Genomic DNA, 13,769 nt, shown 5'->3' on the forward strand with positions numbered 1-13,769 from the left:
ATATGAATGTTATGTGTATAAACAGTGTTGGGTTATAGTTACTCAGTAGTGTCTCAGTGAAACAACCGACGGGGGAAGCCTTGCGGTGACAACAAAAGCAGTGTTTTACTGATCAGTCAAGTTTTCCAGTGTACTCCATACAAACTGGTTGGCTACTGAAGGGATAGAAAATGGGGAATAGTTGTTTTAAAGCAAACAAGGAATTAGATGGGAAAAATACATGTTTTAACGGGACCCAGACAATATTAAATACTCAGACAGATGGGAGAAGAAGTGTAGTTTTGTAGGAAATCACAAAATTATTACATAAAATTAGTGAAATCAATTGAAGAATGCCTTTCTGAAGAGCTGTTTACCACAGATGAGCAGCTTTGCAACCAAGCACATTGTAGATCGCTTTACTGCCAAAATGATCTAATTTAATGGATTGGTTTAGACATGCATAACAGCATTTTAAGAACAAAGAGAGAAACAAAAAGGGACAACGCTTCATGGTTAACTTAAATAGTTAACTTTTGGTAGTATCATCATTTTAATGGTTGTAACTCTCCCCATAAGTGATATAGGTGAGGACTTCCAACGAGAGAGATCTCTCTCTTTAATAATTGCACATAATTTATCTTTGTTAGCTCTGAGAGCCTGGAGGAAATGTTTATGCCTAAATATCTAATATTTCCTGACTGTATAGTGATCACAGGTATATTCTGGACCCTGCAGTTAATGGGTAGAACTTTGGTCTTAGACCAGTTGATAGAGTAGTCAGAAAGTGCTGAGAATTTATTTATGAGTGTGATCGTGTGAGTGAGAGACGTCTGTGAGTTCTGAAGGAAAAGTAATACATCATCAGCATAAAGACTTATTTTATGCTCAATATTTTGGGATTGGATGCCTTTAATATTTCTATCTTGTCTGATAGAAGCTGCTAAAGGTTTGATGAAAATAGCAAAAAGTGAGGGAGAAAGTGGGCAACCTTGTCTTGTACCTCTCTGCAGACTGAAGCTTGGAGAAGTTTGATCATTTGTCCTGACACTTGCATTTGGGGAGCTATATAATATCCTTATCCAGTTGATGAAGTGTGACCCAAACCCGAATTTGTTTAATGCTGCGAATAAAAGTTTCCAGTTCACTCCATCAAATGCTTTTTCTGCATCTATAGAGTCGATTGTGGCTTCCAAGTTGTTGATGGTAGAATAGTCTTTGAGATTAATGATCCGGTTTGTGAATGAACCGTTGTGCCTACTGCTCTTCAGCCTGTCAAATGAAATGTATAATTTGAAACGTGACAAATGAACGAAGACCCAAGGAGTTGAGTCGTAAACAAATCAATACTGTTTCCTATGCAAGGACCCGTCAGCCGAGGAGTTGAGTCATGAACGAATCAATACTGTTTCCTGTGCGAGGACCCGTCTCCCGAGGAGTTGAGTCGTGAACGAATCAATACTGTTTCCTGTCCTGCTGACTGAGCTTATGAAGCTGCCGCCTGCCATGTGGTGAGGAAGGGTACTGCATGAAAATGAACGAATCACTCACTGAGACAACTCGTTACTCCCGAGTCATATAAAAAATTAGTTTATATCGAACGAATCGCTCACGAACGACACATCACTATCTATTTGACGAGTTATGCATGAATTCGGATTTTGCAATAAAATTAATTCCTTCTCTCAAACCAAGTTCAAACTGCTTTGTCCTTCATATTTATCTACTTCTAATCTAGTTTCAACAATAAACAACACTGTATTTTGTAGTATGAAAAAGAACCAGACCTAATTTTCAGCAATTAGCTTCTCTCGAGGAGATATGAAGGAATACAGATTTTGCTATAAAATGAAATACTTCTATCAAACTGACTTAAAACGGTTTGTTCTTATTTCTTCATTTCTGATGAAGTTTCAACAATAAACAACAAACTTTGTATTATGAGAAAGAACCAGACTTATTCTTCAGGAATCCGAAAATAAGCTCTATTTCACGAGTTATGCACAAATTCGGATTCTCCTATAAAACAAATTCCTTAACTCAAACCAAGTTAAGACTGCTTTGTCCTTCATATTTATTCATGTCTAATCAAGTTTCAACAATAAACAACGTTGTACTTTGTAGAATGAGAAAGAACTTCTTCAGCAATAAGCATCTCTCGACATATGACGAAATACAGATTTTGCTATAAAATTAATTCCTTCTATCAGCCTGACTTAAAACTGTTTGTCCTCCTTATTTATCCACTTCAAATCAAATTTCAAAAATTAAAAAAATTTTGTAGTTTGAGAAAGAACAACTTAATCTTCAGCTATCAGTATAAAAAGAGGGTAAGAAAAGGTGCAAATGCCAACCATACATCACTAAAAGGTGGAGCGGAAGTATTCGGCTGCAAGTAGGTGTGACTGTTCGACCATAATTTGTAAAAAGCGGGTAAGAAAAGGTTCGAATGCCCGACTATATATTAACAAAAGCGGAAGGAGAGATCTTCGGATGAGAGTGGGTGAGAATTTCCAACCATAATCTATAAAATGCGGTGAAAAAAAAGGTGTGAATACCCCATAGAACACTAAAAGGTGGAGCGGAAGTGTTCGGCTGCAAGAAGGTGTGAATGTCCGACTATATTTGGTGAAAAGCAGGTGAAGCAACCTCTGAATGCCCAACCTTACATCATCAAAAGCGAGATCAGAGGTGTTTGGCTGCAAGAAGGCCATAGTTTGCCAAAAGCGGGTAAGGTGCGAATGACCGACTAAATATCAACAAAAGTGGGGGCGGAGGTCTTCGGATGCAAGTGGGTGTGAATATCCCACCATACAAGTATGGTGTAGAGGAAGCTGTGAATGGCCGACCATAGTAGAAAGCGGGTGAGAGAAGGTGCGAATGTCAAACCATACATGATCAAAACAGTGAGCGGAGGTGTTTGGCTGCGACAAGGTGTGAATGTCCACCCAAAATTAATGAAAAGCGGGCAACAAGTAGGTTCGAATGCCCAACCATACATCATCAAAAGCAGGAGTGGATGTGTTCGGCTACAAGAAGGTTTGAATATCCGACCATAGTTTGTAAAAAGCGGGTAAGAAAAGGTTTGAATGCCCGAACATACACCATCAAAAGAGGGAGCGGAGGGGTTCCGCTGTAAGAAGGTGTGAATGTCCGACCATAGTTGGTAAAAAGCGGGTAAGAAAAGGTTAAAATACCCGACTGTACACAATCAATAGCGGGAGCGGAGTTGTTCGGCTACTAAAAGGTGTGAAAGTCCGACCAGGGTTTGTAAAAAGCGGGTAAGAAAAGGTGTGAATGCCCGACAATGTATGATCAAAAGAGGGAGCGGAGGTGTTCAGCTGCAAGAAGGTCTGAATGTCCATCAATAATTGCTAGAAAACATGAAAGAAAATTTTCTAATATCAAACCGCACATGATCATAAGCGGGAGAGGAGGTGTTCAGCTGCAAGAAGGTGTGAATGTCCACCCATAATTACTGAAAAATGGTTTGTAAAAAGCGGGTAAGAAAAGGTATGAATGCCTGACTATACACCATCAAATGCGGGAACGGTTTTTCGGCTGTGAGTAGGTGTGAATCTCCGACCATAATTGCTGAAAAATGTGTTAGAAAAGGTAAGAATGCCGGTCCATACATCATCAAAAGCGAGAAAGGTGGTGTTCGGCTGCAAGTAGGTGTGAATGTCCAGCCATAATTACTGACAAACGGGTAAGAAAAGGTAGTATTGCCAGACCATACATGATCAAAACAGGGAGCGGAGGTGGTTCAGCTGCAAGAAGGTGTGAATGTCCGACTAAAGTTTGTAAAAAGCGGATAAGACAAGGTGCGAATGCCTGACAATGTATGATCAAAAGAGTGAGCGGAGGTTTTCGGCTGCAAGAAGTTCTGAATGTCTACCCATAATTCCTGAAAAATGGGTAAAAAAAGGGTCCGAATGCCCAACCATACATCATCAAAAGCAGGAGTGGATGTTTTCGGCTACAAGAAGGTTTGAATGTCCATCAATAATTGCTTTAAAACAGGAATGAAAATTTTCGAATATCAAACCGCACATGATCATAAGCGGGAGAGGAGGTGTTCAGCTGCAAGAAGGTGTGAATGTCCACCCATAATTCCTGAAAAATGGGTAAAAAAAGGTGCGAATGCCCAACCATACATTATCAAAAGCAGGTGTGAATGTCAGATCATAATTTGCAAAAAGCTGATGAGAAAAGGTGAGAATGCCTGACTATACACCATCAAATGCGGGAGCAGAGGTGTTCGGCTCTGAGTAGGCGTGAATGTCCGACCATAATTGCTGAAAAATGTGTTAGAAAAGGTAAGAATGCCGGAACATACATCATCAAAAGCGGGAGAGGTGGTGTTCAGCTGCAAAAAGGTGTGAATGTTCGACTAAAGTTTGTAAAAAGCGGGTAAGACAAGGTCCGAATGCCCGAACATACACCATCAAAAGAGGGAGCGGAGGTGTTCCGCTGTAAGAAGGTGTGAATGTCCAAACCATAGTTGGTAAAAACCGGGTAAGAAAAGGTTGAAATACCCGACTGTACACAATCAAAAGAGGGAGCGGAGTTGTTCAGCTAAGAGATGGTGTGAAAGTCCGACCATGGTTTGTAAAAAGCGGGTAAGAAAAGGTTCGTATGCCCTAATATACACTATCAAAAGCAGAAGCGGAGGTGTTCGGCTGCAAGAAGGTGTGAACGTCCAACCAAGGTTTGTAAAAAGCAGTTAAGAAAAGTTTCGAATATCTAACCAAACATAATCAAAAGCGGGAGCAGAGCTGTTCGACTGCAAGTAGGTGTGAATGTCAGATCATAATTTGCAAAAAGCTGATGAGAAAGGGTGAGAATGCCTGACTATACACCATCAAATGCGGTAGCGGAGTTGTTCGGCTGTGAATAGGTGTGAATGTCCGACCATAATTGCTGGAAAATGTGTTAGAAAAGGTAAGAATGCCGGTCCATACATCATCAAAAGCGGGAGAGGTGGTGTTCGGCTGCAAGTAGGTGTGAATGTCCAGCCATAATTACTCCCAAACGGGTAACACAGAGAGTCCGAAAAGGAAATATAGATCACCCTACTCACTTTTCACCTAAAGAAATGAAGGAAGAGCTAGTTTCCCAAGAAATAACCTGAGTGTGTAATTTGTTTTGATAACTTAGAAAAACGAAAATGACATACCTACTTTCCTTTATCCTTTTAATGGTTCTCACCTTCTCAACACTAAATGTGAGAAGTGTGAAATCAAAGACAAGAGCCCAGAGTATTTTATCCTTCTTAGACTCCATAAAATCAGATGTGTTTTTAATACAAGAATGTGGACTACCTTTTTTAAAAAACCATAGACAATGGGAGGAAATGTGGCCCCATTTATCGATATGGAGTGGTTCAAATCAAAATAAAAATGATGGTGTGGCCATTCTAATTAAAAATCCGCATGTTCTGGTGAAAGGTAGCACAGTGGTGAGAGACGGACGGGCACTTTTAGCACACTTGAATTTTATGGGGCAAGACTTTAACCTCTTAAATATTTATGGTTTCAATGGAAAAATGACAGGTATGACCTTTTAGAAGATATACAGCTTTACATGCTAGGGCAAGTACCTTTAGTTGTAGCAGGATTTTAACTGTATCTTGAGCAGGAAAGATAGAAAAAGAGCAGGGGGAGATTTTAAAGTGGATAAGACTTCGATTTTACTTCAGGGCATATGCAGGGATTTTAAGCTTACTGACTGTTTTAAAACCATGCATCCCAGAGAGGAGGGCTTCACCTGGTTTAGTCATGATGGCACCAGAGCCTCTCGCATCGATTATTTCTTTACTAGAGATTGCCCACCCACTGATGTTAGATTAACCCCTGTTTTCTTTTCAAACCACCTTATGCTCTCCTGCACCCTTTCACCCCCTTCTGGTGTGACGGTAGGACGTGGTCTGTGGAAACTCAACTGTTCCCTGTTGGAGGATGAAATCATAGTCAGTCAGTACAGGGAATGTTATAAAGAGTGGCAGACCCTTCAAGACCTCTACGAAACACATGCACAATGGTGGGAAATGGTGAAGGAAACGACCCAGACTTTTTTTAAACAGCAAGGTAAACGTAAAAAAAGGAAAGAGAATAGATGTATGATGGGACAACAGAAACGCTTACAGCGCTACTTTAAACTAAATCAGTGTGGCATAAACTTTAATGAAGAAATCAAAGATGTCAAAAAGGAAATGTCAGTTTTAGCAGAAATAAAGAGTAAAGGAATTTTTGTAAGAAGCAGGGAGCAGGAAATTGAGGAAGGTGAAAAATGCACACGGTACTTTTTTAAGAAAGTTATAAATAAAAAGGAGTGTATTCAAAATCTAAAAAGAGAAGATGGGTTTTGAACAAAATCCACACAAGAGATGATTGAAACTGTACATACCTTTTATAGTAACATGTACAAAGAGAAACCAGTGCACTTGGAAACATCGGCAGAAATTTTAAAATTCGTTGACAAAACCGTAAAAGAGAATGCACACTTGACACAGGATTTTACTGCTTTAGAGTTAAAAAAAATGCCTAACAGGTTTTAAGAGAAGTCGAGCTCCGGGTTTAGACGGGCTTCCTGCAGAATTCTATCTGACCTTTTGGGACCTTTTATCATCAGACATTTTAGATGTTTTTAAAGATTTTGAAAAACTCGACCGACTGCCTGACAGTTTTAGAGTGGGAATAGTGACTCTACTTTATAAAAAAAATGATAAGACTGACCTAAAGAATTGGAGGCCCATCACACTTTTAAACTTTGACTGTAAACTTTTTAGCAAGGTTTTAGCGACACGGATGTCCTCTGTTTTAGAGGAGGTAATTCACCCAGACCAGGCTTGTGCAATCTCAGGGAGACAACTCACTGACAGCCTCGTACTGATTCGAGACATCATTGATTACGATAGAGAAAGAAACACCCGGCTTGTCATCTTAAATTTAGACTTTGAAAAAGCTTTTCATCAGGTCTCGCATCAATATCTCTTTCAGGTGTTGCAGCCATCGAATAGGACCCTGAAACTTCCATCCTGCACCGCTGTTTGCTTTTTCACAAGAGCAGAGAAGATCGCACCGTTCCCAGCGGCACTGCAGTACCGGGTCGATGCTTGGAGTGAACGGAGCCAGCTCCTTTTTCAACTCCTATTGCTAAAAATCCATTTAATATGTAGTCCTCGTATAGAGGACATATCAAATATTAAACTGATAAGAACAGATACCACACTTGATCTTAGCCAAAAGGCCGAGAAGCGATAACTGTCCACTGGTTCACGTCCGAGGGCCCTTCCTGGCACAATGCGCACTTGTAGCGGTGTTCTTTTTAGTGTCACTTTGCACCTCCGCACTGAGCACTCTTCAGCCCTTTTAAATGGTATAACTTTGCACTCCTGCACGCTCCAGCAAGCACCATTCAAGCAACAACGTCAGCACAGTCGCAACAAGTAAGGCGACTCTACTCAGAGAAGTCACTCTGCACAGTAACAAGATTTCTTTTGCACAGACAGAAAGGGCTTCACCCGCAAAGGTAAAGCCTGCCAAAAATAGAAACAACTCACTAGTGCTGCTCTCCACGGAAGTCTTTAGTAAAAGGCGAAAGACTTGTACGTTATGAAGAGAAACCAGAGTACGATTATCCGTCACTGCAGGAGCAGGGCATCAGGCTAGTTGGCATAGCCACCTTCCCCATGGTGAGCTTTGCTTGGTAGAGACGTTTGCTCCCCCCCCTTGCTCCTCGGCTGACCAAGTAGGGACAATCGGGCCCTATTCGATGGCTGCCTTGTCTTTTACTCTGTGCAAAAGACAAGGCAGCAACAAAAACACCATGGGAACACCGTATTGAGGCTTTTTTCTGACCGCTCATTCGGTGTCGCGTTTCTTTCAAGCAATTCTCCCGGTTAGCCCGCACTCGGCTTGCTCCCAGAGCCGTGTTAAAGTCTACTTCGCATTCACACTCTCTTCTCAGCAGACTAAAAGAAACTTCCATCCTGCACCGCTGTTTGCTTTTTCACTAGAGCAGAGAAGAGAGCACCGTTCCCAGCGGCACTGCAGTACTGGGTCGATGTTTGGAGTGAACGGAACAAGCTCCTTTTTCAACTCCTATTGCTAAAAATCCATTTAATATGTAGTCCTCGTATAGAGGACATATCAGAAATTAAACTGATAAGAACAGATATTACACTTGATCTGAGCTAAAAGACTGAGAAGCGATAACTGTCCACTGGTTCACGTCCGAGGGCCCTTCCTGGCACAATGCGCACTTGTAGCGGTGTTCTTTTTATGGCCATAGGTGGCCAGAGTGTCACTTTGCACCTCCGCCCACCCGCTGCACTGAGCACTCTTCAGCCCTTTCAAATGGTATAAATTTGCACTCCCGCACGCTCCAGCAAGCACCATTCAAGCAACAACTTTGCACTCCAGCTTCGAACATCGGCACAGTCGCAACAAGTAAGGCGACTCTACTCAGAGAAGTCACTCTGCACAGTAACAAGATTTCTTTTGCACAGACAAAAAGGGCTTCACCCGCAAAGGTAAAGCCTGCCAAAAATAGAAACAACTCATTAGTGCTGCTCTCCACGGAAGTCTTTAGTAAAAGGCGAAAGACTTGTACGTTATGAAGAGAAACCAGAGTACGATTATCCGTCACTGCAGGAGCAGGGCATCAGGCTAGTTGGCATAGCCACCTTCCCCATGGTGAGCTTTGCTTGGTGGAGACGCTTGCTCCCCCCCCTTGCTCCTCGGCTGACCAAGTAGGAACAATCGGGCCCTATTCGATGGCTGCCTTGTCTTTTACTATGTGCAAAAGACAAGGCAGCAACAAAAACACCATGGGAACACCGTATTGAGGCTTTTTTCTGACCGCTCATTCGGTGTCGCGTTTCTTTCAAGCAATTCTCCCGGTTAGCCCGCACTCGGATTGCTCCCAGAGCCGTGTTAAAGTCTACTTCGTATTCACTCTCTTTTCTCAGCAGACTCTTGGGATTTTATCTATAAAATGAATTCCTTCACTCAAACTATGTTAAAACTGCTTTGCGAGACCTGATGAAAAGCTTTTTCAAAGTCTAAATTTAAGATGACAAGCCGGGTGTTTCTTTCTCTATCGTAATCAATGATGTCTCGAATCAGTACGAGGCTGTCAGTGAGTTGTCTCCCTGAGATTGCACAAGCCTGGTCTGGGTGAATTACCTCCTCTAAAACAGAGGACATCCGTGTCGCTAAAACCTTGCTAAAAAGTTTACAGTCAAAGTTTAAAAGTGTGATGGGCCTCCAATTCTTTAGGTCAGTCTTATCATTTTTTTTATAAAGTAGAGTCACTATTCCCACTCTAAAACTGTCAGGCAGTCGGTCGAGTTTTTCAAAATCTTTAAAAACATCTAAAATGTCTGATGATAAAAGGTCCCAAAAGGTCAGATAGAATTCTGCAGGAAGCCCGTCTAAACCCGGAGCTCGACTTCTCTTAAAACCTGTTAGGCATTTTTTTTAACTCTAAAGCAGTAAAATCCTGTGTCAAGTGTGCATTCTCTTTTACGGTTTTGTCAACGAATTTTAAAGTATCATTCCTCTACATATATTTAAAAATCTATGTGTAAATGTTTAATATTTCTTATATTTGTTGATGTCATTCTGTGTGCATGTGGCCTAAACCCAATCTCTGTGTGGCAATTTTAATTTAAACAAGTTGAACTCTGCCTCTGATCATTTAAAAAAGGTGTGTACCAATATCAACCTTTCTCAGGTAATTACTGATCCTACAAAACCAAAGAGATCCTTCAAGGTTGTCCCTGATTGGCTCAATCTTAACAAATCAAAGGTAGAAAATCCGCAGTATCTGAACTTGGTGTTAGTTATCACTGCTCAATAGCCTGTATCAGAATTGCAAAAATGAAAACATTAGGTCCACGCTTGGTATCCAGATCCTGAAACATCTCCATGAGCAGGCTTTTTTTTAACTGATCTGTTGAATAGTTATATGACACTGTTAAAATCCCAGATGAAGATCTAGCACTTGACCATTTTTGTAAATCTTCTAATTCCATAGTTGCTAAACACGCCCCTTTTAAAAAGTATAGAACTTAGAACAGGTCTAGTCCCTGGCTTTCGGCAGAACTGTCTTCTTTACTTTTTTTCCCCTTGTCCTGTTCAGCATTATGTCAGAAGAATTGTAGTCTGAATACCTTTGATGCCAAACAGATTTGTTTTGCCAAGGGAAGTTTTATAAATGTAAAGCTCCCCTTGATGCCCATTTATTTATTTCTGTTTACAATATATGACATGAACTGAACTGAACCGGACCGGGGGACAAGGAAAGAAGAAGAGGAAAGAAGAGGAAACAGAACAAAAATAGAAACAAAAACCAGACAACCAGCTGCTACACCTGTAAAAAACAAAACAGACAACAATCCATGGCCTATGAGGGGAATCCAGCCTTAGCGCCACCAGGAGCACCTGAAAGCAGACAAGCAGAGAAAAAAACAAACACACAAACAAACAAAAACAAGCACAAGAAGCGGCAATCGCATACAACACAGCTGTGGATATAGATGACCTGAGACGACATGATAATACATCAACTGCTTAGTGACCATGCTACTGGACTAATGAATGTGTGTGTGTGTGTGTGAGAACATGCAACACCCATGGCACAGGACCTACATGATAACCGTGCTTAGTTATGAGTGTATAAGCGTACAGGGCCACAATCCACAGCCCCCCCCCCAAGCAATCAGAAGCAGGCAGAGAGGGCCACAAGACCCAGGCCACCAGCAGCCCCCACAGAGCACAGAACCCAGGCAGCCAGGCAGCCCACCGCAGGGGCAACCACGCATCCACCCAGAAGACTGCAGAGGAAGCCCCCGGAAAGAGCCCCCATAAGCATAGGGCAGAGGCACTCCGGGAACCAGGGGCAACAGCCCACCGACCCCGCCAGGCCCCAGCCGCCCAGACATGGGCCGTGCACTGGACCTGGGCCCCAGGAGCCCGAGCGCCCCCAAACCCCCCGGCAGAGGCCCCACCCAATACCCAGGAGGGCCAAGCGCCCCAGACAGCCACAAAGTGGGTCAGCGCCTGCCCCAGCGCCCCTGGCCAAGTGCCCTGGGAGTCAAGACGTGCCCACAGGTGGGTGAAGTCGCGAGCAGTGGGGAGAGGCAACGCTGATGCCCCATCGGGAGAAACACAGGCAGGCCAGGCGACAGCAAGTCCCAGATCCAGGCCCAATCATTACCACACACACTTTCACGTCCCATACATCCACACATCCACACATCCTACCTCCCTCGAATCTGCTGGGGTGTAGTGCAGCGGGCACACCAGGAGGCCAGCAACCCCCCAGCCACCACAGACCCCGAACCAGCAGAACAATTAATTAATCCTCCTGGCCCCTCCTGCCCCGAGCAGACACCAGGAAGCAGGGGTGTGCGAAGAAGACCCCTCCCCTCACCCTTCTGGCTCTTCAATATTTTCTAATAGTGAGCAATTAAAATTGAGGGGCAGCCAAACTTGTAGAACTGGGAGCGCGGCACTCTGGGCAGCCTACATACCCAAAGAGCCCCGCCCACCAGATGCCACTCAGTGTAACCACCCCCCAAGACCTAATGTGTGTGTGTTAGTGTGTTTGATAAGTAGTAATGTCTAAGGTGAAATTAAAACAGGGGCAGGGAACTGCAGAGTGCAACCAAAGGGGACCACCTACGTGGCCCCATCCACTACACCCCACCGAACACACACGCCCCCAAAACCCTTCATGTGTGAGTGTGTGCTGTGTACAGGAGCCAGAAGGGAGGGGGGTATGGGGATATATACCGGGGGAGCTACTCTCCCCCAGAGAGGGCAGCCAGGGACTGGCTGCAATAGGCATCCCCGCTACCTGGGAGCCAACAATGGGCAGGAGGGCCTGATGTCCACCAGGCTCGGGGCCTGCAGCGACCATATTCCGGGAGCTACTGTACCCCCAGAAGGTACGCATCCCTCCCCACCCCACTCAACCCAACCCCACCCAGGAGGACCTCTACAAAAAACAAACAAACAAACCACCCGGTCACACCAGTCGCAGCAGCCCGGGCCTGAGACCCAACATCACCCAGCAACCCACCACCACCACTATGTGATAAAACTAATCAGAGGGGACCAGAGAGAATGAAATTCAGCCAATTGATGTTTTGAGGAGGCAGACATTGTTTCCATGCTAATATAATCTAAAAGAAAATTTCTAAACTGGTTAATACACAGATTGTTCTTCGCTTTCCAGTTCATGAGAATAGTTTTCTTTGCGATACATAACACTGTGACAACCATGTGTGCTGAGTTAATTTCCATGTTGATGTTGTCTAAGTCACCCAGTATGCACAGTGTGGGGCATGCAGGGATGCTACACTTTAGCCATGTTGATAGGTCCTCACAGACTTCAAGCCAGAACTTCTGGACAGGCGCAGAAAACCACAAAGCGTGTGGATAATCATCAGGTGTGTTATCTGTGCAATGTGAGCAGATGTTTGAGTGTGTTAGACCCATCCTGAACATCCTTTGTCCTGTATAGTGTGTTCTATGAAGGATTTTGTATTGTATGAGCTGTAAATTAGGATTTCGAGTCTTTATGAAGGTGTTCAAACATATTTGTGGTTAGAAGCTATGACCAGAACTGATGGATAAATCTGCCTCCCATTTTGAGGATGGAAGAGACATTGTGTCATCTATCTTAGACAATAATTTATATATTTTTGATAGTAGTTTTGGGGTACAGATGCTTAGAAATTCTGCTACCCTAGTCGGGGGTTGTAAGTCTGGTTGGTGGAGGATAAATCCATCCATCCATCCATCATCTGCCGCTTATCCGGGGGTCGGGTCGCGGGGGCAGCAGCTTGAGCAGAGAAACCCAGACGTCTCTGTCCCCGGCCACTTCCTCCAGCTCTTCCGGGGGGACCCCGAGGCGTTCCCAGGCCAGCCGAGAGACATAGTCTCTCCAACGTGTCCTGGGTCTCCCCCGGGATCTCCTCCCAGTGGGACGTGCCCGGAACACCTCCCCAGGGAGGCGCCCAGGGGGCATCCTAACCAGATGCCCGAGCCACCTCATCTGACTCCTCTCAATGCGGAGGAGCAGCGGTTCTACTCCGAGCCCCTCCCGGATGACTGAGCTTCTCACCCTATCTCTAAGGGAGAGCCCAGACACCCTGCGGAGGAAACCCATTTCGGCCGCTTGTATTCGCGATCTTGTTCTTTCGGTCACTACCCACAACTCGTGACCATAGGTGAGGATGGGAACGTAGATTGACCAGTAAGTAGAGAGCTTCGCCTTCTGGCTCAGCTCCCTCTTCACAACGATGGGTCGGTGCAGAGCCTGCAACACTGCAGGCGCCGCACCGATCCGCCCGTCAATCTCCCGCTCCATTCGTCCGTCACTCGTGAACAAGACCCCGAGATACTTGAACTCCTCCTCTTGGGGAAGGATCTCATTCCCGACCCGGAGAGAGCATTCCACCCTTTTCCGGCTGAGAACCATAGTCTCGGATTTGGAGGTGCTGATTCTCATCCCAGCCGCTTCACACTCGGCTGCGAATCACTCCAGTGAGAGCTGAAGGTCACGGCCTGACGACGCTAACAGAACCACATCATCAGCAAAAAGCAGAGACCCGATTCTGAGGTCGCCAAATGGGACACCCTCAACGCCCTGGCTCCGCCTAGAAATTCTGTCCATAAAAGTTAGGAACAGAATCGGTGACAAAGGGCAGCCCTGACGGAGTCCAACTCTCACCGGAAACGTATCCGACTTACTGCCGGCAATGCGGACCAAAG

The 13,769-nt window shown here is 44.4% G+C and overlaps 4 non-coding genes across 4 annotated transcripts; all 4 read right to left on the reverse strand.

The window, feature by feature from the left end:
- Positions 1-7,051: 7,051 nt before the first annotated feature.
- LOC140285166 (U2 spliceosomal RNA) lies at positions 7,052-7,242 on the reverse strand. Its single transcript, XR_011910307.1, has one exon. It is a non-coding gene; the product is annotated as a U2 spliceosomal RNA (small nuclear RNA).
- Positions 7,243-7,501: 259 nt separating this feature from the next.
- LOC140285161 (U5 spliceosomal RNA) lies at positions 7,502-7,615 on the reverse strand. The gene has a single exon (XR_011910302.1). It is a non-coding gene; the product is annotated as a U5 spliceosomal RNA (small nuclear RNA).
- Positions 7,616-8,005: 390 nt separating this feature from the next.
- LOC140285152 (U2 spliceosomal RNA) lies at positions 8,006-8,196 on the reverse strand. The gene has a single exon (XR_011910294.1). It is a non-coding gene; the product is annotated as a U2 spliceosomal RNA (small nuclear RNA).
- Positions 8,197-8,504: 308 nt separating this feature from the next.
- On the reverse strand, positions 8,505-8,618 carry LOC140285156 (U5 spliceosomal RNA). The gene has a single exon (XR_011910298.1). It is a non-coding gene; the product is annotated as a U5 spliceosomal RNA (small nuclear RNA).
- Between the last annotated feature and the right edge of the window lie 5,151 nt (positions 8,619-13,769).

Source organism: Leuresthes tenuis, unplaced genomic scaffold, assembly GCF_036924035.1.
Source record: "Leuresthes tenuis unplaced genomic scaffold, fLeuTen1.0.hap1 SCAF_29, whole genome shotgun sequence".
In the NCBI taxonomy this organism is placed as follows: Eukaryota; Metazoa; Chordata; class Actinopteri; order Atheriniformes; family Atherinopsidae; genus Leuresthes; species Leuresthes tenuis.